The sequence below is a fragment of the Taudactylus pleione genome, unplaced genomic scaffold, assembly GCF_031769625.1.
Source record: "Taudactylus pleione unplaced genomic scaffold, aTauple2 ptg000179l, whole genome shotgun sequence".
Classification (NCBI taxonomy): domain Eukaryota; kingdom Metazoa; phylum Chordata; class Amphibia; order Anura; family Myobatrachidae; genus Taudactylus; species Taudactylus pleione.
In genome coordinates, this window is record NW_028284581.1 from 34,466,701 (window position 1) to 34,493,077 (window position 26,377).

A 26,377-nucleotide genomic window follows, 5' to 3' on the forward strand; every position below is an offset into this window, starting at 1 on the left:
GTCCATGCACAGGACCGAAATGTCGGATTTTGAAATGCTGTAAAATTATTACTGAGATGTAATAAAGAAATATTTTTAAGAAGACTGGTGAGTGCTACCCCCACCCTTTTTTTTTTCCTTTCTTTCTACTTTTATATATATATATATATATATATATATATATATATATATATATACATAATGTGATGAAAATGTGATACTGTTGCAAATAATACAAATAAAATATACAAATTATCATTTCACAGTTTACTGCAGAAAGTTACACACAATGCTTGGAATAAAATTGTTTAGTGAATATGAAAATTAAATAGTATGCTTTTCCTCCTAGTATACTATTTTCAGCTGTATACTCTGTATATACAGTATATACATATACAGAGTATAGTTAACTTGAAATCCATTACACAGACAACAAAGTCAGGAAAATAAATAAATGAGACTTAAGGGGTCAAATACAAAAATCCATTTAATATAGGGGGTAGAAGAAAAGAGTCCTGAGGTGTCTACACTTAGAGTAGAGGAGAACAGTGAAGCCAACTTCATGCCACTTGGAAATTATATTATTTAATTACTATAATCCATCTTTTTCCTCCCACTTCCTCCTTATATTCTAAATCATTAATAATATTTGTCACTTCTGTCAAGTCTGTCTTTTGCAAGGCAAAGTCTAATTAAACTACTTTTGCTAATTTGTCCCAGCTAGTAAAAAGTGGAAATGAGGATATAGGCACCACTCTGCCCATTAGTTAAATTTGGATTTGTTCAGAACACAACAAGGCCATGTTAGGAATGCAAAGAATGATGTTACGAGAAAAAAATGTGATTACAATCAAATTTTTTTATATGGGATACAGGGCCAAAACTAGGGGTAGGAACTTAGAACCTCCACCCAAAATGCTGTCTCTAGGTGATGGGAAAGTCATATCCCTATGGCTCCAGCATTAGGCTTGAAGGGTGCCTGAAATAGTCACTAAATAGTCATATAAACAGAGCTGGCCCTAACCAATTTGGTGCCCTAGGCAAGCTTTTGGCTAGTGTCCCCTAGCAGATAATCCCACCACACTACATTCCATAGACATTCTCCTCCACCTCTTCATGCATGATACTCAGTTTTATTATTATTATTATTATTATTATTATTATTATTATTATTATTTAATAACAGTTTCTTATATAGTGCAGCATATTCTGTTGCGCTTTACAATTTGAATCAACATTAATAGAACAAGACTGGGTTGTAAAAGACAGACATAATGGTAAGAGGGCCCTGCTCGCAAACTTACAATCTATAGGGAATTAGGTGTTGATACACAAGAATAGGTGCAACATATTGCAAATTGGTCCAGCCCAATTGCAGAGGTTCTTGGTGAGCTGTAAGATCCAGTTACACTGGAAAGTTGGCCTAGGGTGAGGAGAATGTGAAATTGAAGAGAGAGAAAATATGATATGTGTAAACAATAAGAAGTGAGTTACATAGGGAAGCTATAAAGATTATGTGGACGGTTCTGGAATCTGATAAGCTTATCTGAAGAGGTGCGTTTTCAGAGAATGCTTGAATGTTTGGAGACTAGTGGAAAGTCTTATTGTGCATGGGCAGGGATTCCACAGGGTGGGTGCAGCCCAAAAAAGTCCTGTAACCTTGCATGGGAACAAGTAATGCGTAAGGAGGAGAGACGCAGATCTTGTGCAGAGCGAAAATGTCGGTTTGGAAGATATTTTGAGATAAGTGAAGAGATGTATGTTGGTATGGTTTGGTTAATAATTTGTGTGTGAGTGTAAGTAATTAATATTGAATATGGTAGAAGAATGGCAGCCAATGGAGGGACTGACAGAGTGGATCAGCAGACTCTGAACATTTGGCAAGATAGATCAGCCTTGCAGCTGCATTGAAAATGGATTGTAGTGGCAAGAGTCCGTTTTTGGGAATACCAGTAAGGAGACTATTGCAATAGTCAATGCGGGAAACAATGAGTGCATGTATTAGAGTTTATGCAGTGTCTTGCGTAAGATATGGTCAAATTGTGGCTATGTTTTTTAGATGTATGTACCAGGATTTAGAGACAGATTGACTATGGGAAACAAAAGACAATTCAGAGTCAAGGACTACTCCTAGGCAGTGAGCTTGTGGGGTGGGGTTGATTGTCGAATTGTCAACAGTAATAGAAATATCAGGTTGGTTAATACTTTTGGCTGGTGGAAATATAATTAATTCTATTTTGGATATATTAAGTTTGAGGTGGCGAGATGCCATTCAAAATGAAATGGTAGAGCGACAGTCAGTGACATGGACCAGCACAGATGGTGACAAATCTGGGGAGGATAGGTAGATTTTAGTATCTTCTGCGTACATATAATACCGAAAACCAAAAAAGCTGATTAGTTTGCCAAGAGAGGTGGTATAGATTGAGAAAAGCAGAGGACCCAAGACTGTGCCTTGTAGTACTCCAACTGAAAGAGGTAGCAAAGTGGAGGTAGAATCAGAAAAGTGAACAGTGAAAGAACGATTAGATAGGTGGATGAGAACCAAGAAAGGGCTGTGTCTTGAAGACCTAGGGATTGTAGTGTTTGTATGAGAAGAGAGTGATCAACAATGTGAAAGGCAGCAGAGAGATCTAGAAGAATTAAAAGTGAGTAATGGATTTTAGCCTTGGCAGTGACCAGATAATTTAATACCTTAGTCAGTGCTGTCTCTGTGGAATGTTTTGAACAAAAGCCTGACTGAAGTGGGTCCAATAAATTGTGTATGTTAAGAAAGTGTGTAAAGTGAGTGTAGGCAAGTCTCTCCAGTAGCTTGGAGTGGCAAGGGAGTTGGGAGTTAGGACAGTAATTTGAGAGAGAGTTTGGGTAAGAATTTTGTCTTTTCAAAATGGGAGTGATCACTGCATGCTTGAACAGTGATGGAAAGATACCAGTAGAGAAAGAGAGATTACAGATTTTAGTTAAGTGTGGGATTAGCACAGGAGACAGAGCTTTACTGATTTTTGTAGGTATAGGATCAAGAGGAGAGGTAGTAGACTAGGAGGATGAGAAGAGTGTAGATACTTCATCTTCATTAGTGGGGTCAAATGATGAAAACATGCCACCGGGTTCAGGTAGGGAATTGAGCAAGTCCCTGGCTGATGAAGAGCATAACATTTCATTTCGGATATTATCAATCTTGTCCTTCAAATAGGAAGCAAGATCTTAGTAGCAGGTGGGTTGGGTGACGGAGGGGTAAGAAGTGATTTAAATGTATTAAAAAGTTGCTTGGGGTTATAGGCTTGGGCAGAGATGACAGATTGGAAATATGTTTGCTTGGCAGTATCTAGTGCATTATGATAAGAGTGGTAGATAGTCATATGTGAGGAAGTCACTTGGAGTTTGAGATTTACGCCTTACCTCTTAGATGTTCCTCCCTTTTCTTTCTTCCTTTAGGAGTCTGGACGAGGACATATAATTGTGATTCATTTACCCTATTTTAACATATCTATTACATCTCTCTCTTTCTCTCTCTCTCGATAGCTATATATACACACTCACAAACGTATAGCAAACACACTGATCCAGTTGCAGCCCACCTCACAGCACCACATAATGCCCCTTTCACTTCCGGCCTCACAAAACAGCACCCCTCTCAACACGGCACCCCTGGCCTCAACCAGTACCACTTTTCAAGCCCAGTACCCCAGGCCTCATCCAGCACCCCACATCCAGAGCAGCACTGCTGGCCTCATTATGCACCCCTATCCCAGCACTGCACCCCTCATCCAGCATAGCACCCCTGGTCTCAATATGCACCACTTATCAGCAGTCAACACCCCTAATTCAGCACAACCCCACTGGCCTCATTAATTATGCTCCCTTTTCCCAGCACAGCACCTCTCAGTCATCCAGCAATGTCAGCACCCCTGGCATTGCTGGCCTCTATGCACCACTTTCCCAGCACAGTCAGCACCTCTCAATCATCCAGCAGCACCCCTCTACCAGCTGAGAGCACAGCTGACTTACTTAGGGTCCCATTATCAATGATTCATAACCCCTTTAGCACTTGCTTAAGGGGTTATGTCATCCTTTCTGTAGTCAACAAATACGGGTAATCTAAGATTACTGCTGTTTGTCACAGCATTGATCATGCCATCTTTAGATGGTCAGAACAAGGAGTTTGAGATTTACGCCTTACCTCTTAGATGTTCCTCCCTTTTCTTTTCATTGCCGGCAATGGGGATCCAGTGCTGCATTTCTGGCTTCAGTGAAGCCTTCCAGGCACTGCTGGGTGCCCTCTGGGTTAAGTGCCATGCACATGTGCATATGGACCATCAGGTATGCGCATTACACAGAAGCCTGTCACTGGCAGCGTTAGGCTGCTAGCAGCTGAGCGGAGGATGTGGCCAATGAGGAGGACTTTGATGTACCTCACCAGAGGGGAAAGTATTGATAAACATCAGTGGCATTTTCATTTGGATCACTGCTGCTGGTGTTTAGCTTTGTTAATAAAGGGGCCACATCATCCAGTGTGTACCCATTATGTCGCTGATGATAAGCGCTCCAGCACTTCATCAGCAACATTGCCCATCACACCTGCATGCAGGCTCAATGAGCAATTTCATCAGTGGGGGCCATGCTGCCAAATGTATTATAGCCCCCGCCATTGCTTCATCGCTTGGTTGCTCCCAGCATCGGCAAGTGTGCATACACTTGCCGATGCTGGGAACCCCGCCGAGTCCTGCTGCTAGCAATATAATGCTGGGTACATATCTTAAGTGTGTACCCAGCTTTATACTCACTTTATACAGGGCCAGGTAGGCTATCGTGGCAACCCCTGCTTATTTTTCCAGTTACTGGACCATCCTTGCAGGACTTGATGGGCACTGGGCGGCTGATGGAGGTGGAGCCGTGAGATGTGAGGATATTTTAGTTGCTGCAGCCCAGTGGTGGAATTAGTGAGTGGTGGGCCCAGGTGCAGATATAAAGCAAGGAACTATATGCGCGCATAGTAGGCGGGTGGACAAAAAATTAGAATGGATGCGTGTGGAAGCACATAGGGTATCAGTAGCACCATATAATGCAGAGAGCATCACAGTGAGTGTAGTGTTAATCAGAGTGCTTCATAGTGAGTGCCATAATACAGAGGTTCCATATAAAGCAGTATGCATTTCAGTGAGCACCATATAATACAGAGGCGCCAAATAAAGTAGAGTGCAGCGCAGTGAGCATCATATAATGCAGAGGCACCACATAATGCAGAGTGTCACAGTGAGGGCCATATAATGCGGATAGTGTCACAGTGAGCGCCATGTACTACAGAGTGCATCGAAGTGAGCACCATATAATACAGAGGCACCGTATGAAGCAGAGTGTGTCACAGTGAGCACCATATAATACAGAGGCACCATATACAGCAGAGTGCATCACAGTGAGCACCATATAATACAGAGGTGCCATATAAAGCAGAGTGTCACAGATAGCACCATAGAATGCAGAGGCACCATATAATGCAGAGTGTGTCACAGTGAGCACCATATAATACAGAGGTGACATAAAAAGCATATAGTGAGCACCATATAATGCAGAGGCACCATATAATGCAAAGAGTGTCGCAGTGAGGGCCATATAATACAGAGGTGCCATATAATACAGAGAGCATTGCAGTGAGCACCATTTAATTCAGAGTGCATCGTAGGGAGCGCCATATAACACAGAGGCACCATATGAAGAGGAGTGTGTCACAGTGAGAACCATATAATGTAGAGATTGTCACAGTGAGCACCATATAATGCAGAGAGCATTATAATGAGCACCATATAATGCAGATACTGCCACAGTTAGCACCATATAATGCAGAGAACATTGCAGTTAGCACCATATAATATAGAGAGCATTGCAATGAGTGCCATATAATGCAGAGAGTGCCACAATGAGCACCATATAATGCAGAGAACATCAGTGACCCACATGTAAACTATAACACAGATAATATGAACACCACTCAAACACACATACAGTACACATAAATTTAAAACACCCCCACACTACATTAATACACCACCCCACCACAGAGAGTAAAACACACTCCAAGCCCCCTCCCAGAAAAAAAACCAAATACACCCCTCCCCATTGCATACAGATACCACCCCCTAGATGATCACTGAAACTAACCTGTCCTGGGAGAGGATGTGTGGTCCCTGCTGTGGCTGGTCTCTATCATTGTACATGAAAGAAGAGGAGAGACTGTGACAGAGGGCTAAACTGCAGAGGAACCTGGGTTAGGGGGTGGGGGCTCGGGCAGGGAAAGGAGTGTGCATATAGAATAAACAGAGAGGAGTGGGCAGGGACTCTGGGGGAGGGGCTGGGTATGAGGCTGTCTAGTGACAGCCTGGTCAGGTAGAGCAAGGATAAAAAGGGGAGGGCTCCCCTCCTTTTCTGGTACGAGAAAGCCTCCTTCTCTGGTACAGCCCATGGCCAGCCGCAGAATAGACTCAGAGTAGTGCAATAATGCATACCTCCCAACATGGCCCTCTTCAGGACGGACACAATGCTCTGGTCCTGGACTTCCTTGGTAATTTATGATTGGTGGCGACTCCAGAGGTGGGGCTGCAGCACAGTCCAAAATTCAAATAGGGGAGTCACACCAACTGCCAGTGAGTCCCAGCCAGTGATGTTTGGCAGTGTTTGAAATAACAGTTAGTGAGGCTCCCCTATTTGAATTTTGATTTGTGCTGCAGCCCCACCTCTTACCAGGGAAGTCCAGGACCAGAGCATTGTGTCCCTCCTGGAGAGGGTCATGTTGGGAGGTATGATAATGAGTCAGTGTGACTCATTATTAGTACTGCCAGCTGCTGTTCCCTTCATTGTTGTGGGCCCCATTGCAATGCACTGTCTTCACCACCGAGATGCCCCTAAGGCATTCCACATGCCCTAGGCATTTACCTGGAATGCCTATGCCTAGGGCTGGCACTGCATATGAATCCCTACTATATAATTATAATACTCCACTACCCCTCTTAACTGCTAGGCTGCTCTGTAGACAATTGTTTTGTAAGGCAGACTACTTTAGCTCCCTCCTGTTCAGTCTCTGCATGTGTGGGAAACAGTCACCCACCTCAAATGTGCTAAAGGATGTAGGAGTGGCAGGAAAAGTGAAGAAAAAAGGTGAAACTGATTAGAGGAGAAGACAGGAGAGAAGAAAAAAAGGGAAATGAGAGGAGAAACAGTGGGTTAATACTAACTTTACTGGATATATCCTCATACCTCCCTTTGCCGAAAGGGGCCAATTGAACATTGTTGACTTGTTTCAAGATTGTTATTGGCAATACTTGTGTTAAACTACATGTTTATAGAGGTGACGAGGAATTTGAATAGGAAATAGAAATGATGTACACTGCAGAAAATTACTGTTTATTAAAAATGTTCACTAACTTTTGTAAAAATGCACAAATTGTTACAAAGTACAATAACCTGTTTTAGAAACAAGAAAGAACAAGAAGGCATTACACTTTCATCATGAATGATAAAGAAGTATGTAAGGCTCATTAAGTTGAGCTTTTTTTTACTTGCATACAGCATTACATTTTTTGCAAACTTTACTTTGGTATGTGCCGTAAAAAATTTTTTTACATTTGGGGCAGGTATCTTTGGTTGTATTTCGGTTGCATAATCCTAGCTGACACTGTCTGTGCCTTCCTGCGGGAGGATCATCAGCTGGCCCTTGCATCCCAGAAGCGTGTCACTGAGACGAACGGTAAGGTTCTGCTAACTCTGCAACAACAGCAAGGATGATTTTACTCCTTAGAGTTTGTCACTAGCTTGTAGCTTGTAAGGGCATTTATCATAGCTGAATCTAAAACACTGTAAAAAAGCATGCACAGGCCAGCATCTTCAAGAAGCATGTACACTGTGTTTCCGTGCCATCTGGTCTACAACATCAACAGCATATTTTGTGTCATTATAAAAATACACAGTTCAGGAGTCTTTTGCTCCTTTGCTGCATAAATGAGGTCTCCTGTATGAAGATTGCTAAGGATCAACATGTTCTTGGTGACCTTGCCCTGATAAGATGTCAGTGTAGTACTGTCATCTGTTTTACACGGCATGGTGGTGTGCAGAGGATCTCGAGCATTTTTCTGGATCTTGCTCTATTCATAGTTCCAATGATACTAGTGCTCCGCTTTCGCAACTCTTTCGCCAAATTCAGTGATGTAAAGAAGTTGTCAGTAGTGACATTCCTTCCCTTATCTATATAGGGCTCTAATAAACACAGCAAACATGTTCCCCACAACAAATGTCAGTTGGTCTAGTTTCATCCTTGCCGAGATACAGAAAGCCATTCAAATGGATCTGTTATTGGTAACAATGGTGGTAGCCAGTTCCTGCTTTGCAGCAGTATGCAGGTGAAGCAGGAGCAGCTTTTACTTCATGATAAGTGCCCCCTTAGTGCATAGACCCCTGAGTGACTTGTAAACAAAACCACAGAGCACCAAACTCAGCAAGTTGTAACTTGCACACGGCTGCATTATTGCGGCTCAGCTCAGCCAGCAGTGTGATCTGCCACGAAGCACCTTCAAGGAAATGTAATCAGCGCAAAAAAGTGGAAATTGCACTTTGTTAACTCGACAGAGATTTTTTGGCCAGAGAGTGAGTTATTCTTCTCTAGACATAATATATGGAATTGGATGTGCAATCAAATCACTTCTTATGGTAATATATAAATACAGATAAATACAGAATTGCATACAGAAAGTCTCTTTTATCAAAGATACTGTATATGGTTTATCAGCATCAGACACCATATAAGGTTACAAAACAAACATCAACAAACAAAGTCATCAAATTTTACCATTTTTACTGCAACAAAACATAGGAGTGTTCATATGACCACTAAATCTAAATCTAAAATTAGATTTTCTAATGGTTTTTGAAAAATATTTTTTTCACTTTTATATACAACCTCTCAAATTATTAAAATAATGCCAAAATGTTGTAACCTTACCTAAACAAGAGCGCAGTGATGCTTCAAAATTTGAAAGGGGCAATTGATCACACTCGGCAATCCTAGTGTTTAGGGAGAAACAAAATGGCAGGTGTGGGTAAGAGGAGGAGCAAAAGCAGATGAGGAGACAGGCCCCCACGTCTAACAGCTAACAATCCCTGCTTACCTTCATTTGGGATGTCGGACCTCAGGATTTCAGCATCTGGCTAAAGATAGGCATCATTATTTTGACACCTATCTTTAGTACAGAGTTGGGCTTCCAGCGTCGGAATTCTGACGTCCGGCATTCCGTACGCCGGTAAATGAACTGCATCCCAAAAAAACATAGCCTGAAATTCCAGCAAGATTCTCTGTCTGAACCTTGGCTATGAGAAAATGCCCAAGTTACACTTCTTCAGTTGCAAGAGAAGATCCGATTGAAATGTGTATAGTTCAGCATTGACAGTATATTTGGTTCCAGAGCATACGCAGTGTGAAAACAAGCAAGATTCACTCCCAAACAGGCATAAGTTCAACTCAACATCAGTCCCAGCTGTGTGAGCGGCCTGCAGGCCGGAATAAAAAAAAATAGGAACGCCCTGATTCAGAGCGAGCGCACGCTAATAGCATGCGCCTCTGAATCAGGCCCACTGTCAGATAGTGTAAGGTATGTGTCAATATCCAGGACTTCTTCTGCCCTTTCCCTGACCCCCCTTATTGTATTCATGCAATTTTTACTAAAAGCTGTGGTAATTTATATCCAAAGGTGATGCACTGTGTTATCATTTATTTAATATGTAAGTTTGTTCATTACAACCTTACATGTGCCTCCAACACTACCTTATTTGCTTTTTTAATGTGTCAATGATTTTTTTTGTATAACTTTGCAATTTTTCAACCATTCCAAATGAAAGTTCAAAAATTTTACATTATATTTTTATTTATTTTTTGGGAACTGTTGTGTTCCAACAATTAGTGTTAAATCTTAAGGTGCATACACACAACGATTTTTTCAAAGATTATCGATAACGATATAGTTTATCGTTCAATCATTGAAAAAATCATTCACTTGCTGAGTTAAAACGATGAACGATTATCATTCATGCGCGTTTACGTTTGTAGTTTGTAGTTTGTAGTTCAGTCAGACTGACCAACTCAATGATTTTCAGTAAGGGAATATGCAAAAATAGTTTGTAGTTCAAAAAAATCGTTCATTAGATTTAGTAAATGAACGATTTTAGGAAATGATTCTCGTTCATTTTTCCCTTGAAAAAATGAACGAAAATCGTTTACTAAAATCGTTCATTTACTAAATCGTTGTGTGTGTATGCAGCATTATTGTTAATGAAAAGGGGGTTTATTTTATTGTACTGTGTTAAAGTAAGTTTGCAGGTTTGCAATGTAACTGTTCAGTTATGTATGCAAATACTTTAAAAAACAAACTGGGGACTCATACAACTAGATATATTTTCATTGTTTCACTAAATATGCTCTGACTCCAAAACTGCCTGTCTTTAGTATCATGCCAGTGTTCCAAATAAAATGACCAGATGTCTCCGTTTTGCTGATCCAACTGCAATTTTCACTGCAATAGACATAAACAATGTTTTTCTGACTGACATGCTCAGATCATGTTGATAAACTTCTTGCATAGTTTCAGATTATGTAGCAGAAAACATAAATTCTGAAAAAAATTATAACATAAATTATAACTTAAATTTCCCACATATATAATATATAATATATTATAATAATAAATCCCTCAAATAAAATAAATGTATTTTGTCTGACAAATTGTACCAGTTATACATTAATCTAAAGGTTTATTTTTGTGCAAAAGTACCACTTTTTAACAGGAAAAAGCATGGTTTGGAAGGGTCACATTCAATGGTAAGAGTTTGTCAGGTGTTCATTGCTAAATGTGGATTACTGAATTTTGTGAGACTACTGTAGTTTTGTACTAAAATAAAAAAATCAATATGATTACATGTTGTTTATTAGGGATGAAGATAGGGCATTTATGACAGTTTACACCCTTATTGGGTAGGCTCACTCCATTTTTTACTTTCACTAAAGGTATTTGAATTCTCTATTTGAATTTACAGAGGGGCTGTAAACCCAGTTTTATCTACATATTTTTAAATGAACAAATTTAGCACCAACAGGTCAATTTGGAAGTTTATGCGAATGAGTATTTGTTACAATGTAAACATACTGTATGCAAAAAATACATCAACGTTCACTTACCCTCATAATACATTTAAGACATTGAGGAAGCCAAAGTGATCATTATTTCAAAAAAATCAGGTGCTAAATTGTAAGGAGGGTTGACATTGATCCTCACTGTGTATTTTCTCTGGGATTCACACACTTGTCAATCGTAGAGTACAGTAGGAGACTCTTTTTAAGGGGGTTTTATAAAAGACCGGAAAATCAATATTCAGTTTGAAATAACATAAACAAATAAAAATGCTTCAGCAAAATAAATAAATGCACATTTTCATGGTTTATAAATGTGTGTTGATGTTGGCTCATTAGTGTCTATCTTTACATACAACCTGTAGTGGTAACATAGCAAGATTGCAGAGATTGCAGAATGAGAGAATACAGTATTTGATGCTCATGAGTGAAGGAGCTGGCTAGGTCTGGATAGTTAGGTGGTGGACTCAGGGCCTGATTCTGAGCCGGTCGCAAGCGTTGTGCACTCACAACCGGGTCGATGATGGGACAGTGCACATGCGCACGATGGAGCCGGCTCTGTCGTGCGCATGCACGAGACCCGGATAGCGACGGTCAAACCGTCACTCCGGGTCTCGCACCAAAGGGGGTGTGCTGTCGATGTTGAGTGACAGCATGCCCCCTTTGGTGTGCAGGCTGGGGGGGTGGCTGCCCAGATGGAGGCATTCCCATGGGAACGCCTACCATCTGGGGCCGGCCCCACTAACAACACAAGTGATGTCAGTGGGAGAGCTTTCGGCTCTGTTAGAGCCAAAAGCTCTCTAGGGCTTGCGGCAACGAGACCCTACCACAAGGGTCTTGTCGCAAGCCCGATGTTCGCAATGGTCTTGACCATTGCGACCATCTTCCTCACAGCTCGCTATAGCTGTGGGTGGTCACCCACAGCTATGCGAGCAGCCAGGAGGCCGTTCTACAAAAAAAAGACCGGCCCTGATTCAGAGCAAGCGCTCTGTCAGAGTGTCTGGCTCTGAATCAGGGTGTGGCTAGTGTGACTAGTGATGCGTGGGTGTGGCTAGTGTCCAGGTACAGATCAGCAGCATGTGTTTCATGAGGACATCACATCATGTCAGTGGAACGCACTGTCCACTCCTAGCTCTGGCATGCACCCTCACTTCTTGTCAGTGGAACGCATAGACCGGCAAAGCACCGATCAGCTTCTGAATGGGGACGTTTGGTACATTTTGGGAAAGTTCATTTCTTATTGCCACGATTTGCAATGATTAGAAATACTAATTATTGGGTCTGAAACCTGATAATTAGTACATAATTGTAAATCTTACAGGAAAATAAAAATTAGAAATGTATGTTGTGATTGTCTGAAACTGGTATACAAATTACAAACTAAAGACACCATAAGATCCTTAAGAAATACTCAATTAGAAGATGGAAATATATAATTAAAAAGGGCAAAGTTAACACACACACAACCACTCCATAGGGTTAGATAGTATCAAGAAGCTCCTGTAGAATCCTAGTGGCGAGTTATATGCTTCTCACAGGTCCCAAATATATATTTAAAGTACTTTGTAGCTCTATTCCATAGTGAGCAGAGGCAGAGCCGTAACTACACTTTTTGGTGCCCTGTGCGAGAGAGAGCATTGGTGCCCCCCCTACTATTTAAATAGAGACATAAGATAGTGCACCTGAATAAGGGCCATGGCCTCATGGGGAAGGGCCAGGGAAGAGATAGGGTAGCCTAAGAGATGCTGGGGATAAAAGAAGAGCAAGCTACAAGTGAGAATAATAATAAACAGAAAAATTGACAGGCCCAAAAAGTGCCCCCTTCCCTGTGGTGCCCTGTGCCATGGCACTGGTCACACTACCCTAGTTATGGCCCTGAACAGAGGGCCGGATTCAGAGATAGATGCAGTGAGCATTAGTGCTGCATTTTTTAATGCTGCAGTGATGCTCAAATATTCTAATACAGCAGGAGGTGTCTATAAGAAAAAGACACCTCCTGCATGAAGCATTGATCTGAGTGCTGCATCTGAACATGCAGCATCAGATCACCATCATGATCATTGGTTGCAATGGTCGCATACATCGGCCATCTGAGTAAGCCAAAGCTTAGACTGGCCGCCGGAACTTCTCTGCCGGGGCCAAGACATCTGCATCCAAAAACAAAGATCCTGGCATTGGACACACTTACAACATGATGGCGACACACTCCTGTTTTATAGATCAGTCCAGGTTGCTGCCCCCTCTTAGTCCCCCAAATGCAGCAGCATGTCAAACAGCTGCAGCATGAGGGGGGACTGTGAGTGATTACGCAGGACTCGATCAGCACACGTGCAGACCCACAAACATTGGAGATGTACGGAAACCTATGGTATTCCGTACATCTCTGGCCCTGATGTTCTTAAATCACCATATGCTGCCTGCATTGCAGACAGCTGAAAGGAATACAACCAAATAGGTAAAAATCAGATGTACCACTCACCCATTCTGGGTTGCAGAGTTCCAATGCTGTACTTGGTCCAGGCTCCAGGGTAGCCAGGTACTGCAATGTCTGCTGCTCCCAGATGGGTATTAGGATGGTTTTTACCAGCAAAAAAAGGTCTGTCTGCACCTATGGCTTGGTGCGTCCTTGTGCAAATGCTTTGGGTGCCTGTGGGGGTGGAGAAAACATGACCAGTGGCACCCATACTGCTGGTACAATTCCAGGTGACAGGGGGAGGATCTTACCGTGACTGGGGACAGAGCTTAAGGAGACCAGGAGACTCCCACACTGGATACACAGCATCTGGTGGCAGGGGCAGGGCTTAGTGCAAGCAGGGGGTGGAGCTTAGTGTTACAAGAGGCTCACACACTGAGGACACAGCTTTCGAAGACTGGGGGCAAAGCATAGTGCAAAGGGGTGGAGTTTACTGCAATCCGGGGCTCCCACATTGGTGACAGGTTTGGAAGGCCATGGGTGGAGCTTAGAGAGAGTAGGGTGGAGTTTAGTGCAAGTAGGGGGAGGAGCTTCAGTTGGCCTCTGTGGTCTGCACGGGGCTGGGGGGGCAGATGTGTTTATTGGAAGGGATGATTAGGTGCTGGGCTGCTGGCAGCGAGTGTGTTGTGACAGAAAAAATAATTTTTTTGCTGTCAACACTGCACTGCAGGGAATCCAATGGGCCTATTTTCATGGGAGGGCCTGGAGCTGTAGCTCCACCCACTCCATTGTTAATCCAGCCCTGGGTGGACTAGCAACATTAATACCACTTAATCTGCCTGGGAATGCATTGTTTTAATAGGAGGAAATAATTTAATGAACTCCAAAGAGTAATGATTGGGTAATTGTAGAGGTGTTTTAGAACGTTTTTGCAGAAGCCTTTTTGTAATGCAAAATTGTAAGACTTTTACAGTCTCAAATGTGAGTGTAATTGGATGTTGATAACTGTTGTCTTTTCTTTATTTTGTAAACATGAGATAATGTATCTGATTAACCATAATCTCTTAGGCGGCTCCATAATTTCTTGTAGAAGCAAGTAACAATGTTATAATCAAGTTACAGAAATGTCTTTTTCTACATTCACATCTTTTGAGTCTTTTCCGACTCAACTTAAATAATTAATATCAATAGTCTCCAGATTGTTACATTCTTTATCTCTATTCTTTAATCAAAGTAAATATTTGACCTTGATCTCTTTGCATACAATTAAGATTCACGTAATCTTTAGTCATTTTACTATTCATATAAATAAGACAGCACTGAATAAACATCACAATATATTAGAAAATAAAGACAAATATAACAAAAGTATTTTTTTACTGTTGTTCTAATGTGTCTGATCAGCTATCTCTTGCGTGCTAGCTCAATGATAGGCAGTACACTTCTTTCTAGGTATGGCACTCAGGCACACATTTACAGGTGATCATAATGTATAATGCCACTCTGATCATAGTACTAACAGCAGACATTTATTATTAAAAAGCAGCTTTCTGAACAGTAACCACAGGTAAGCTTTTGCTCTATAAAAAGAATAGAATGCTTTACAAATGCATGTGCCTTCACTCAATTATAACCTCCTATATACAGAATCATGTCATAAAATGTAGCAATTAGACAGCTCCCTACAGAGCACACACAGATTTGTTTACATTTTTTTCACATTTATGTTTGCTTTTCTATCCCACCTTCTCTATCTCATATGCTACTTCCTGGTTGCTACAGTACAGTCAGTGGTGTAACTATAAATTTTGCTCCCCCGTGCCAAAAAAGTTTCAGGCACCCCCCTCCCCGCCCAAAGATCAAACACACCCAAAGATGACGTTTAAGGTGTGTGGTTACATGAAACAGCAATGTGCCTTACACATTATGACACCACAAGTAATGCCACTTATAACACAGGATGCCACACAGGAATGCCCCTTACAACACATTATGCCACACAGCAATGCCCCTTACAACACATTATGCCACACAGCAATGCCCCTTACACATGCCACACAATAATGCCATGTATAACACATAATGACATACAGTAAAGCCCTTATAACAAATTTATGCCATGCTGTAATGACCCTATTTCACATTGTGCCACACTGTAATGCCACATACAACACATTATGCCACACAGTAATGCCATGTACAACACATTATGCCACACAGTAATGTCCCTTACACATATGCCACACAGTAATGCCCCTAATAGCACATTGTGCACACAGTAATGCCAAATAAACATTATGCCAAACAGTAATGTCCATTACATCCCACCCTGACAGATCTACTTCACCAACCCTCCTCTCTGCTCCTGCCAGTCTGTCACCTCAGCTCAAGACAGGTTGCACAGTCTTTATGTCTGTGTAGAACCAGATTATTGGGAACATAGTTTATAACCTGTAAACTGTGTATCAAGTTAGTGCCCCTTATACAGTGCCCCCTGTAGTTGTGCCCCAAAATGCAATGCCTCCTACACTAGTGCCCCTTATGCAATGCCCTCTGTAATAGTGCCCCTTATGCAATGTCCCCTCTAGTAGTGCCCATTATGCTGGGCCCCCTGTAGTTGTGCCCATTAAAGTAGTGCCCCCTGTAGTTGTGCCCCATATGCAATGCCCCCTATACTAGTGCCCCTTATGCAATGCCCCCTGTAATAGTGCCCATATGCAGTGCCCCTTGTAGATGTGCCCCTTCAAGTAGTGCCCCCTGTAGTTGTGCTGCTTCTAGTAGTGCCCCCTGTAGTTGTACCCATTTTAGTATTGCCCCCTGTAGTTGTGCCCAGTAGTTGCCCTCAGTAGTGAGCCCCCTGTAGTTGCACCCAGTAGTTGCACCTTGTAGTTACCACCAGTAGTGAGCCCCCAGTAGTTGCCCCCAGTAGTGAACCCCCTGTAGTTTCCCAGTAGTGAGCCCCCTGTGGTTGCTCCCAGTAGTGAGCCCCCTGTAGTTGCCCCCAGTAGTGAGCCCCCTGTAGTTGCCCCCAGTAGTTGCCCCCTGTACTGAGCCCCTGTAGTTGCCCCAGTACTGAGCCCCCTGTAGTTGCACCTAGTTGATCCCAATAGTGAGCTCATTGTAGTTGCCACCAGTAGTGAGCCCCCTATAGCTTCCCCCAGTAGTTAGCCCCCTGTAGTTGCTCCCCCCTCATGCACACACAAACACACACAAAAAAAAACACTTACCTTTATCCCCCCTCCAGTGCTGCTGTCGTCCATACCCCAGCGTCTGCTCCTCAGCACTATTGGAGTGACATCATGATGTCACTCCCATAGTGCTCTGCGGGACCTGGAAGACGGAGCTCACTCCTGAGCTCCGTCTCCGGCATTCCCTCCTCGGCACTATTGGAGTGACGTCATGACGTCACTCCCATAGTGCCCTGCTGGACCTGGAAGATGGAGGGAGCTCCATCCTCCGGCTGCCGCCGGGGGTTTGATTAGGAGCCGGGCACCCACTGGTAACACACTCAGCAAGCACCCGGAAGATGGAGGGTGCAGGGGGTGCGACCGCACACAATGCGCACTCCGTAGTTATGGGAGTTCCGCCACTGAGTAGCGTAAATACTGCCCCCAAGCTACCCAGCGCCTCCAAGCCACCACGGGGGCTGTGGGGGCAGTAGTTATGCCACTGAGTACAGTACCTCTGGAACAGTGCTGGCAAAAATTAGTAGGCTAGGTATCATTACTGTACCTTCCCTAGGAATCAAAATAAGTTACAGTAGTAATGGGTTACAAAACAACATGACAGTCCAGGCAAACAATGGGCAGTAATTCTGTTACAGTGGAAAATCCTTACATCTCATTGTTGCATATTTTCTTCCTGCTTTTTTCCAGCATGAAGTGAGAGGTAGGACAATGACTTGACAGAAAGCTATCTTTTACTTTCTACTATCATGTCTTAATGGAACACATTTAAATTAGAAGAGATAGGGTTCCAGAGACTAAAACAGTGAGTAGAATTGTGGCTAAGTGTCAGCTATGCCGAGACACAGGATTCTATTATAGTGTACTTGTTTTCCTGCACTATAATGTGAGGATTCAGGTATTCAACACTTGGACCCTTCACATAAACTAAATTGTCTGTTGGATTGAATGGCAATATTGGTCCAGTTATTTAGGCAATACAGCTAGGTCTTTGGTATCAGGCCAGTGATTTGGGCTCATTCCATCTATTGCCTGAGCTCCAGTTGTCTTCACTCTGATTGGGGGACTCCTAAAGCACACTACCAAAAAAGCTCCATCATCTAGAGGCTCCATTGTGACCTGCAGTCTGGGCACATGGAGACTTTGAAACCTGCACCAGACTGACTTTGGTCCGCTCTAGAGGCCTGATTCATTATGGATTGCAAATGCAACACTGTATGCAGATCGGCCAATGGTGCATACTGCGCATGTGTATGCACCACAGTGCACGTACATGAGTTGGCAATGCAATCGAACTGCAATTACTCACATAGGTACAAAGCCATCACAGATCAAGGGACGGGATATCAGCACTTGGGGTGGAGACGGGAGAGTGGTAGGAGAAATGCAGACGTGCCTGTCTGTTTGAATGCCGTTGCATGGGCGTGCATAAATTAGCCACTGCAACAGCTTACGCAGCTTGAGTACTTACTGCATGCAACGAAGTTAGCAATTTCTGAGTAAGGTTAGACCTGTTGTAATTGTGCGTGAGGGGCCAATGTTACTCGATGTTCCCAATGTATATGCAGAACTGCAAGGTATTACGGATGTGCAAAAGCAGTAGTGGGCACCTCTATGCTGGCTTGGTGATTGCATACATTAGCATATTTTTGCAGCTGGTCTGCATATGTAATCGCAGCTGCAATAGCATTCTGTAGACCCTGGGTGCAGTAATTGCATACTTTGGCGCCTGATCCAGCTAGATCTGGATCCTGATACTGTTGCTTCATGGCTTCTTATTGAGAACTGGTCTCCAGCAGTTCTAGTGCTGCAGCCTGCACAGCTTCTGGACTGCCTACTTACTGGGTACTGTTTCAAGAGTCTTACCTGCAGTTCCTTTTCTCAAATTCTCCTCATAACAAGACCCTGTACTATTTGGTTTTCTGGAACTGGGTCCTGCCTCTGGGTATCTACTGTATTAAGCTGTAGACCATCATTACTGGTGAATGCAGCCCCACTGTGCCATGGCTGCAGCAGGGAATCTAGATGCAATGCCGGCTGTCATGATGCCTCCTGTCAAAATACAGACAGCGGCATCCCGATTGTTGGTATCCTGACAGGGGTTGGGTAAGTATACTTACCCTCCCACCTTCTGCTCCTAACCCTTCCTTTTTGTAGTCCAGCCCTCACCCTTCCCACCACACTCCCTAACCCTCCCCATTAGTGCCTAAGTCTTCCCCCTTCATGCCTAACCCTAACCCTCCCCCCATAGTGTCTAACCCTAACCCTCCCCAGTGGTGCCTAACACTAACTCTCCCCCCTAGAGGTGCCTAACCCTAACATCCCCCCAAAACCTAACCCTAACCCCGCTACGCTGCCTAAACCTAACCCTCCCCCATGGCTAACAGTAAATGTGCCCCAGACTTTACCTCATTTGGGTTGAGGTCCTTCAGGATTCTGGCATTGGGATTTAGATAAGCTACAGTATTTCAACATCTATCTTAAGTCCCCTGTTGAGCTTCCCCCGTTGGGATCTAGACCGGCGATATTGCGGCCGCTGGTCTCATACCTACACCCCCTGCAGCAGTGCTTGTTCTACCTTTATACACATCCTTGCTTTCTACTCCCTAGGGCTAGCACTTTGCACCCTCAAATTAAATCTGAAAGTCTGCAGTTAAAGTACATCTTGTTTGTTTCATTTCAAAGCCATTGTGGTGGTGAATAGAGGCCAAAATATGAAAATTCTGTCAATGTCCCAATATTTATGCACCTGACTGTATATATAAAAAAACAGGTGTGTATGTGAGTACTTGCGCACGAATCAAAAATCCCACCAAACTTCATAAACCTTAAATATAGAGCCAGTGATAAAAATAAAATATAGTGTAAAAAATACATAGAAAAGTTACTAGTCCTTAAAGTAACAGGCGGGAGCAGTCTTTTTGGTGTTCATTTGATAACGGGTGAGAAGATCGATGTGGATAAAGTTAAAAAGACATGCGTCAAATAGTGTAGTATTTTTCACAAGTGGCTTTATTGCTAAAAATACATGCTGCGTAACAACTAAAAGTGATTTCAAAAGCTTATCTGACATCCCAATTGAGGTTCTTATTGTTGGGGAAACTGGGATCACGGTATCTTCAGCTTGGACACCAAACAGGTGGATGAAATAGTAGCTAAATCCCATTGATTAGGAGAACCTTAGAAGGGGCTCAATGAAGGCCCATGAGAGCAAACAGCAATGTATTGTAGTACTTTTCCACAATAATTATAATAGTAGACAAATATAGCTGCATACCAGATAATGCAAAATGTATAGCATTTAGTGATCTATCCCTGGATGTTCCTGCAGTATCCCATTAGTGGTCCATAACTGTGTACATCATAATGAGATGGCGGGCTTCAAATCACCATAGGTGATTGCAGCTCCCTGCTGTATAGCCGCTATAAGTGATTGCATCCAATATCCCCATTATGCAGCTCCGGCCTGATGCTCCTTCCTCCAACACTCACTTATAAAAATGCATTGAGACTGTGAGAGTGGCGTGTAGAGGATGATACACACTGGATACACAAAGTCTTGACAGCACTTTCCTCCACCGTGTTTCGGACACGCTTTGTCCTTTTTCAAGGTATACTGTATGTACTGTATGATGTATGTGTTGGTAGAGGAGAGCGCTGTCAAGACTGTGTATCCAGTGTATGACCTGTTCCAGTGAAGGGAGCATCAGGAGAGAGATGATTTACCTGTGTATCATCCTCTACTTTTGCATTACATCTTTTATCGTGCCTTTCTGGAAAGACCACTAATGGTGCAGAGTGATTTTTTATGATTATAATTTTTGTCAATAAATGTAATACTTTAAAACACTATGATGAGTTTTTCGGATATCATGTGGAGAAAAATCACTATGGGAGGTTGAGAGTGCTGAATTGAAGGGCTACATGCAGATGAATAAAGAAACCTTTATGTGCACATTTTCACCTGTACAAGGTGAGAAGTTCCTGGGAATACCAAAACCGCTTTTATTTTTTGATGGGGTTAAAACCATTTGTTATATTTTCTTTTTTTCAAAGAGTTTTTAGAGACACATTCCAGCGCCAGTTGGCTATCTCATATTTAATGTTTGGTTTGTATGAGGTGTTGTGATCCTGAGTTTGACTCTGGCAGCAGGATTGAAAAGTGCTGGTTAAACCTTTCTTAAACTATATTGACCTCATCTTGAAGCCTGACAAGTGACATTGTAATTTAATGAAGCAAAAAGTAGAATGTTTTGTCAAGTAAAATTAATTTATTGGTTACTGTACCTACTGTGAAATGAGCTACAATTTTGGTGATTGAGAAAGCTAAGGCATTTGTTTTAGAAATACACATTATGGGGTCAATTTACTAAGAATTATGTTGGTTCTGAGTTGATCCATTATTAAACACATATAGGAACGATCAAAATCAGGAGGTTTTTTTTAAATGAAATCGGATATTTACTTAGCTACTGTGTTTGTCAGGATCATGTTTTCCAATGATGTATTTGATCATTCCTGCCCGTTTTTAATCTCCATGTTTCCTACTCATGTTTCCCACCCAAACAAGCAGCCTGTATATATCAGTGATATATGTGAAGGTTGCTTGTTTATGTATAAGTGTAATAAAGGGTTAAATGTTAAAGAAATGATGTGGGGCTCCACCCCCAAAAGCATAACCAGCCCCAGTCTCCTGACCCAGTTCTGGTTTTTAAAATATGGGGGAAAATCCGAGTAGGGTTCCCCTCTATTTTATGAACCAGAACTGGGCTGCTGAGCCAGTCCTGGTTTTAAAAATAGGGGACAAATTTGCATAGGTTTCCCCCTATTTTTAAAATAAGCACTGGACTCAAATCAAGCTGGGATGTAATGCCACGGCCAGGGGACCCTTTCACCGGGTCACCCCGGCCAATGCATTATCACTCCAAGCTGGTCAGCCCAAGCCAGGGATCTCAGAAGAGGTGGGGTTCTCCCAATAAAGGAGTTTACCCTCTCCTGAGCACCCCAGGCTTATGCTAAAGCCCGGGGTTCTTCCCTGCTTCCCTGGGATGTGGGTGCATGAGTAAGAGTGTTGGAAATAGAAATAAACTATTGTTTTTTACAGTGGAACTACAGGTGCCAGCCCTTTGGCACTTGTGGAAATATCCGCGCCCCCATTGTAAAAAAATTGTTAAAAAAACACAAGACACACACACCGTAGATTGTACAATTTTAATACATACCTAACATACTCACACATACTTACCTACTACAAGATGTTCACGACCCCTTCTCCAGGTAGAAATCTAATGGGTTACCTGTAAAAATAAAACAATACTCACCTACCTCCTGTCATAGATTATGTCCTCTACTCCAGTAGGATCCAATGTGTCTTGTCAAAACAAAAAAAATTAGTGATCTGTACCAGCTCAGACAAGCATAGGTATATGTGTTATCACTTATACCTTCTACACAGAATGACAGAAGATGCAAGTCTTCTGAAATTCTTACAGCCTACCAGCAATCAGAGGCCACTCTATATTAAGCGGCCGCTGACTGGCTGTGATCCACAAGCTGTAGAGTGATAGGCACGTGGGTCACTGCCAATCAGTGACCACTACATGTAGAGTAGCCTCTGATTGGCTGAAATACCATGAGAATTTTAGAAGACTCACGTTTTCTGTCATTCTGCATAGTATAGGTATATGTGATATCTCTAAAGATAAGGAAAATACTCCCATTTTTGCCATAGTAAATAGTAAATTCCTCTGTTAGATTAAAATGACTCAACTCTCCTGTACAGCCACATTCGCACCAACAAGATTCTTAGTAAATTTACCCTTATGTGTTTTGAAGTTTTTTTTGTGTAGCCCACCTGAAGTAAGGAACCCATAGTGGTTTCCTTAGTTGGCCATAATCATGTACTACTTGAAATTCATTTGGGAAATTCTGAATTTTTCCTTAGCAAATGTGCAATCCCTTGTGATAGTCACTAATGTAATAACTTGGACGGGTAGACAGAGTGCTTATAGCAACTTTCAACTACTTTATACTGCGACCATACAGCACATACTGGGACTGAGTCAGACAGAAGTAGAAATGCAGATGGATATTTTGGATATTTGCAAACTGTAGACAGATGTGTCCTTTAGGCACACTAAATGTCCCCTCTGTGCACCAAGTCCTGGACTACACCAAATAGCTTCTCTCAGTGCGCCAATTCTCATGCGACAACAAATAGCTTCTCTTGGTGCACCAAGTCCCATGCAACTTGACCCACCAAATGTCTTTTTTGCACAAATTGAACATTTTATTCACATAAATAATCAACTGGAAGCAACAAAACTACTTTGCTAGATTGCACTGATCAACCAAGTTCTATTGTGCTTCATCTTCAATTTTATATGTGTTTGAAACTAATTCCTATGCAGTTAAAGTTGCAGCCCAGCATCAGTAGTACATTTTGCATGTTTTTTTTGCTGCATCCTTAAATAAGATGCAAATTGTAAACAAAAAATGGTTCTCTACTACTCTCTGAGCTGCTCAGTTGTAACAGGTGTCTCGCTTAGTATGGTGTACTGAGGCTAGGTGTATGAGGACAGAACTGTATACACTAGAAAATGATTGCCAACTGTGATATGCAGGGCCATGAATATGCATAAAGATAGAGATTGCAAGGGGTCAATTTATTAAAGGTCGCGTTAAAATGCTGAAAAATTGTTCTATGTTTCAAGGGCTAAATCACATATTTACTAACAGAGGATTTTTCAATATTGATTTTTAAGTGTTAGTAAATGCATGTTATCCACTGAAATACAATATTGATGTTTATCGATTTACTTCAATTACAATTGATTAGTATCAAACTTTAGTAAATTTACCCCCAAGTGTGGCTGGATTGAGTTCTCCATCAACGGACTCACTCTTTCTGTGAAATGGTCTTTTCCGATGGTAAGTAAATGGCACAGAACTGATCAGCATTGTGGTAATGTTGTGGGCATATAAGCTGTCTTACATGCTCGTTCATAGTGTGCAGATGTAGATGGGAGGCCTACTTCAGATGGATCTTTTGCACCCAGCATGAAGTCAGTGCAAGTCCCTATACTAATAATGATGGCTGTGGCTGGATAAACAGTGGGTAGGCTAGTATTCTGCATGCATGGATAACTGGGCAGAGACTTGCATTAGCATAAGTTAATAAGGAGGTTGCCATGGCCAGACAGAAAGGCAGCCACAGATTCACTTTACTCATAATCAGCCCCATTGTATAAAATGTACTGTCACTTTTTAATTTCTAAAAAAAAATTACAATTTCTATATAATAATTGAGAAAGCATGTATGTCTGCCTGTCCGTCTGTTTGTCCTTTACGCAAGGCAACAGTTTTGGACCTAGCTCCACCAAATTTGGCATGGTGGTGTTGTTTGACCAGAATTAGGTTTTTGCCTAGGTTTGAACTTATTCAGTGCCGCACACTGTCACAGAAACTCTAAAAAGTGGGACACTCTTAAATTACACAGGTTCTGTGGCTGGCTCCAGTGGAAATTGTCAGTCTGCCAAAAATCTGTGAGAATGCTACAAAAGTATCCTTTTAACCTCATTCTCATCCTTAAACTCAGTGTGAGCAAACTTCATGATTCATAACAGTTCATATTAAATGCAGAGCATGCAAGGGCATAACTAGAACTTTGTGGGCCACATAGAAGAAAAAAATCCCCCCCTCCAGAGGTAAAAATAACATACATTTGCTCCCATACAGAGCCCATTCATGTAATGCCACACAAATCCCAAATTTATTTATGCCACACATAGCCCATTCAGGATATGGCACACAGTAGTACCCCTTATACACATTATGACATGCAGTAGTAGAGCCTCTTATACATTATGCCATATATTAATGCCCCTCACACTACACAGTAATGCCCCTTACACATTATGCCACACCGTAATGCATTTTACAGATTATGTCACATAGTATTAGTACCTAATATAACACATTATTCCATGCAATAGTAGTGCCCCTTACACATTATGCCCCCCCCAGCAACTCACCTCCCCATGTCCCTCCAGCAGCCTCTCACCTCCAATATGTGTGCTTGGCCAAACAGCTCAACATCTCGGTGTCTGCTCAACTTGCACGCACAGAGAAGGGGCATGCAGGCAGGTCAAGTTCCTTTTTTTAAGGGATGCCAGGATTGAATTGCAGCCCCAGTCCATCCCTGTACCTCATATTGTTCAGCAACCTGCACATTTCTTTTAAAATGTTTTCTTGTTTTGTTTTGTGTTGTATATGTTTATTCAAAACCTCTATCTAATAAAAATTATGTTTTACAAAGTAATAAATTATACATCTTGATAAGAAGGCCCTGTCCTAGAAATAAGTAGAGGAATAGTACTTTCCTCTACTTATGTCTCATTCTTTCATTATAGTCAATATGTGCATTGTCTCATGTAGATTTAGCTTGTTTGATTTTGACTAATCATAAATTATGGAATAATTCATTCACCTTTTTTTCTTATATCTGATTCAATGTTTGTATTTTCAAAACAGGATTTTTTTTTAATTAACTACAGCAGATGAAGAGAGTAGAAAATAATACCAAAAGTTATTGCAAAGAGGTTTATTTAATTTACAAATTGGACAATGTTAGATAATAAAAGGACAAAAGCATAAATCAATTTGTACTACAGACTATATCTTGAAGACTACGACGGGACTTTTGAATATACAGTATATGGAATGTCAGCAGGATGATAGCTTAGGATCATTAAACTTATTTTTTTAATTGAGTCAAGGGAGTATTTTTTTTTAATAGCTTGTAGAGTTGTTTATTTTTAGTTTAGCCTACAGTATCTTCCAACTAAAAAGGGGATGGGGAGAAGCAGTATGTGTAATTCAATGCCTCATCCAAGTTCATTTGTAGACTCACTATACACAAACTGCACAACTGCCATGAAGAGGGGATTGCTCTATTTTCTCAACCACATAGGCTGCAAAGGCATAAAAAAGTATTTAATTAAACATTGGCCTCAAAAAACACCAGCCATGAATGAGGCTGATGGACTAAAATGAGGCTGAGAGCCATACTCAAAGCACTGTGGAAATGATTAAAGATACTATCTGTACAAAACATTCTGCAAATTGTACCCAATGCATCAAATATTTGAATGGGTGTTGTTACTTATTTATGAATGAATAATTACAAATTATTACATTAATAAATATATTATTATTATTATTATTATTATTATTATTATTATTATTATTATTATTATTATTATTATTATTATTAATATTATTATTAATCATCATAATAATATGGAGCTGGACAACATACTGTACTTGCAGGAAGAAATAGACCTTCCATAGCAAAAGTCAATTTTAATCCTTTAGCACTGTCATGTGGCTAAATTTGAATATCTGCTTATTGCTCAAGGTTTTTTTCTAAACTTCTCCAAAAATACATGATCAGTGGCAAGAGGGTGTGGTATTTAAGGTCAACATTCATCATATCAGTATTCATAATATCGACATGAAAATGTCAACAAGGTCGAAATGTTGACATGAAACATGTAGACACTGCTAAAATGTTGACATGACAGAATGCCAACAAACCATTCCTGGTGGCCTAGTGGTGGATTACCTTCTCCTGGC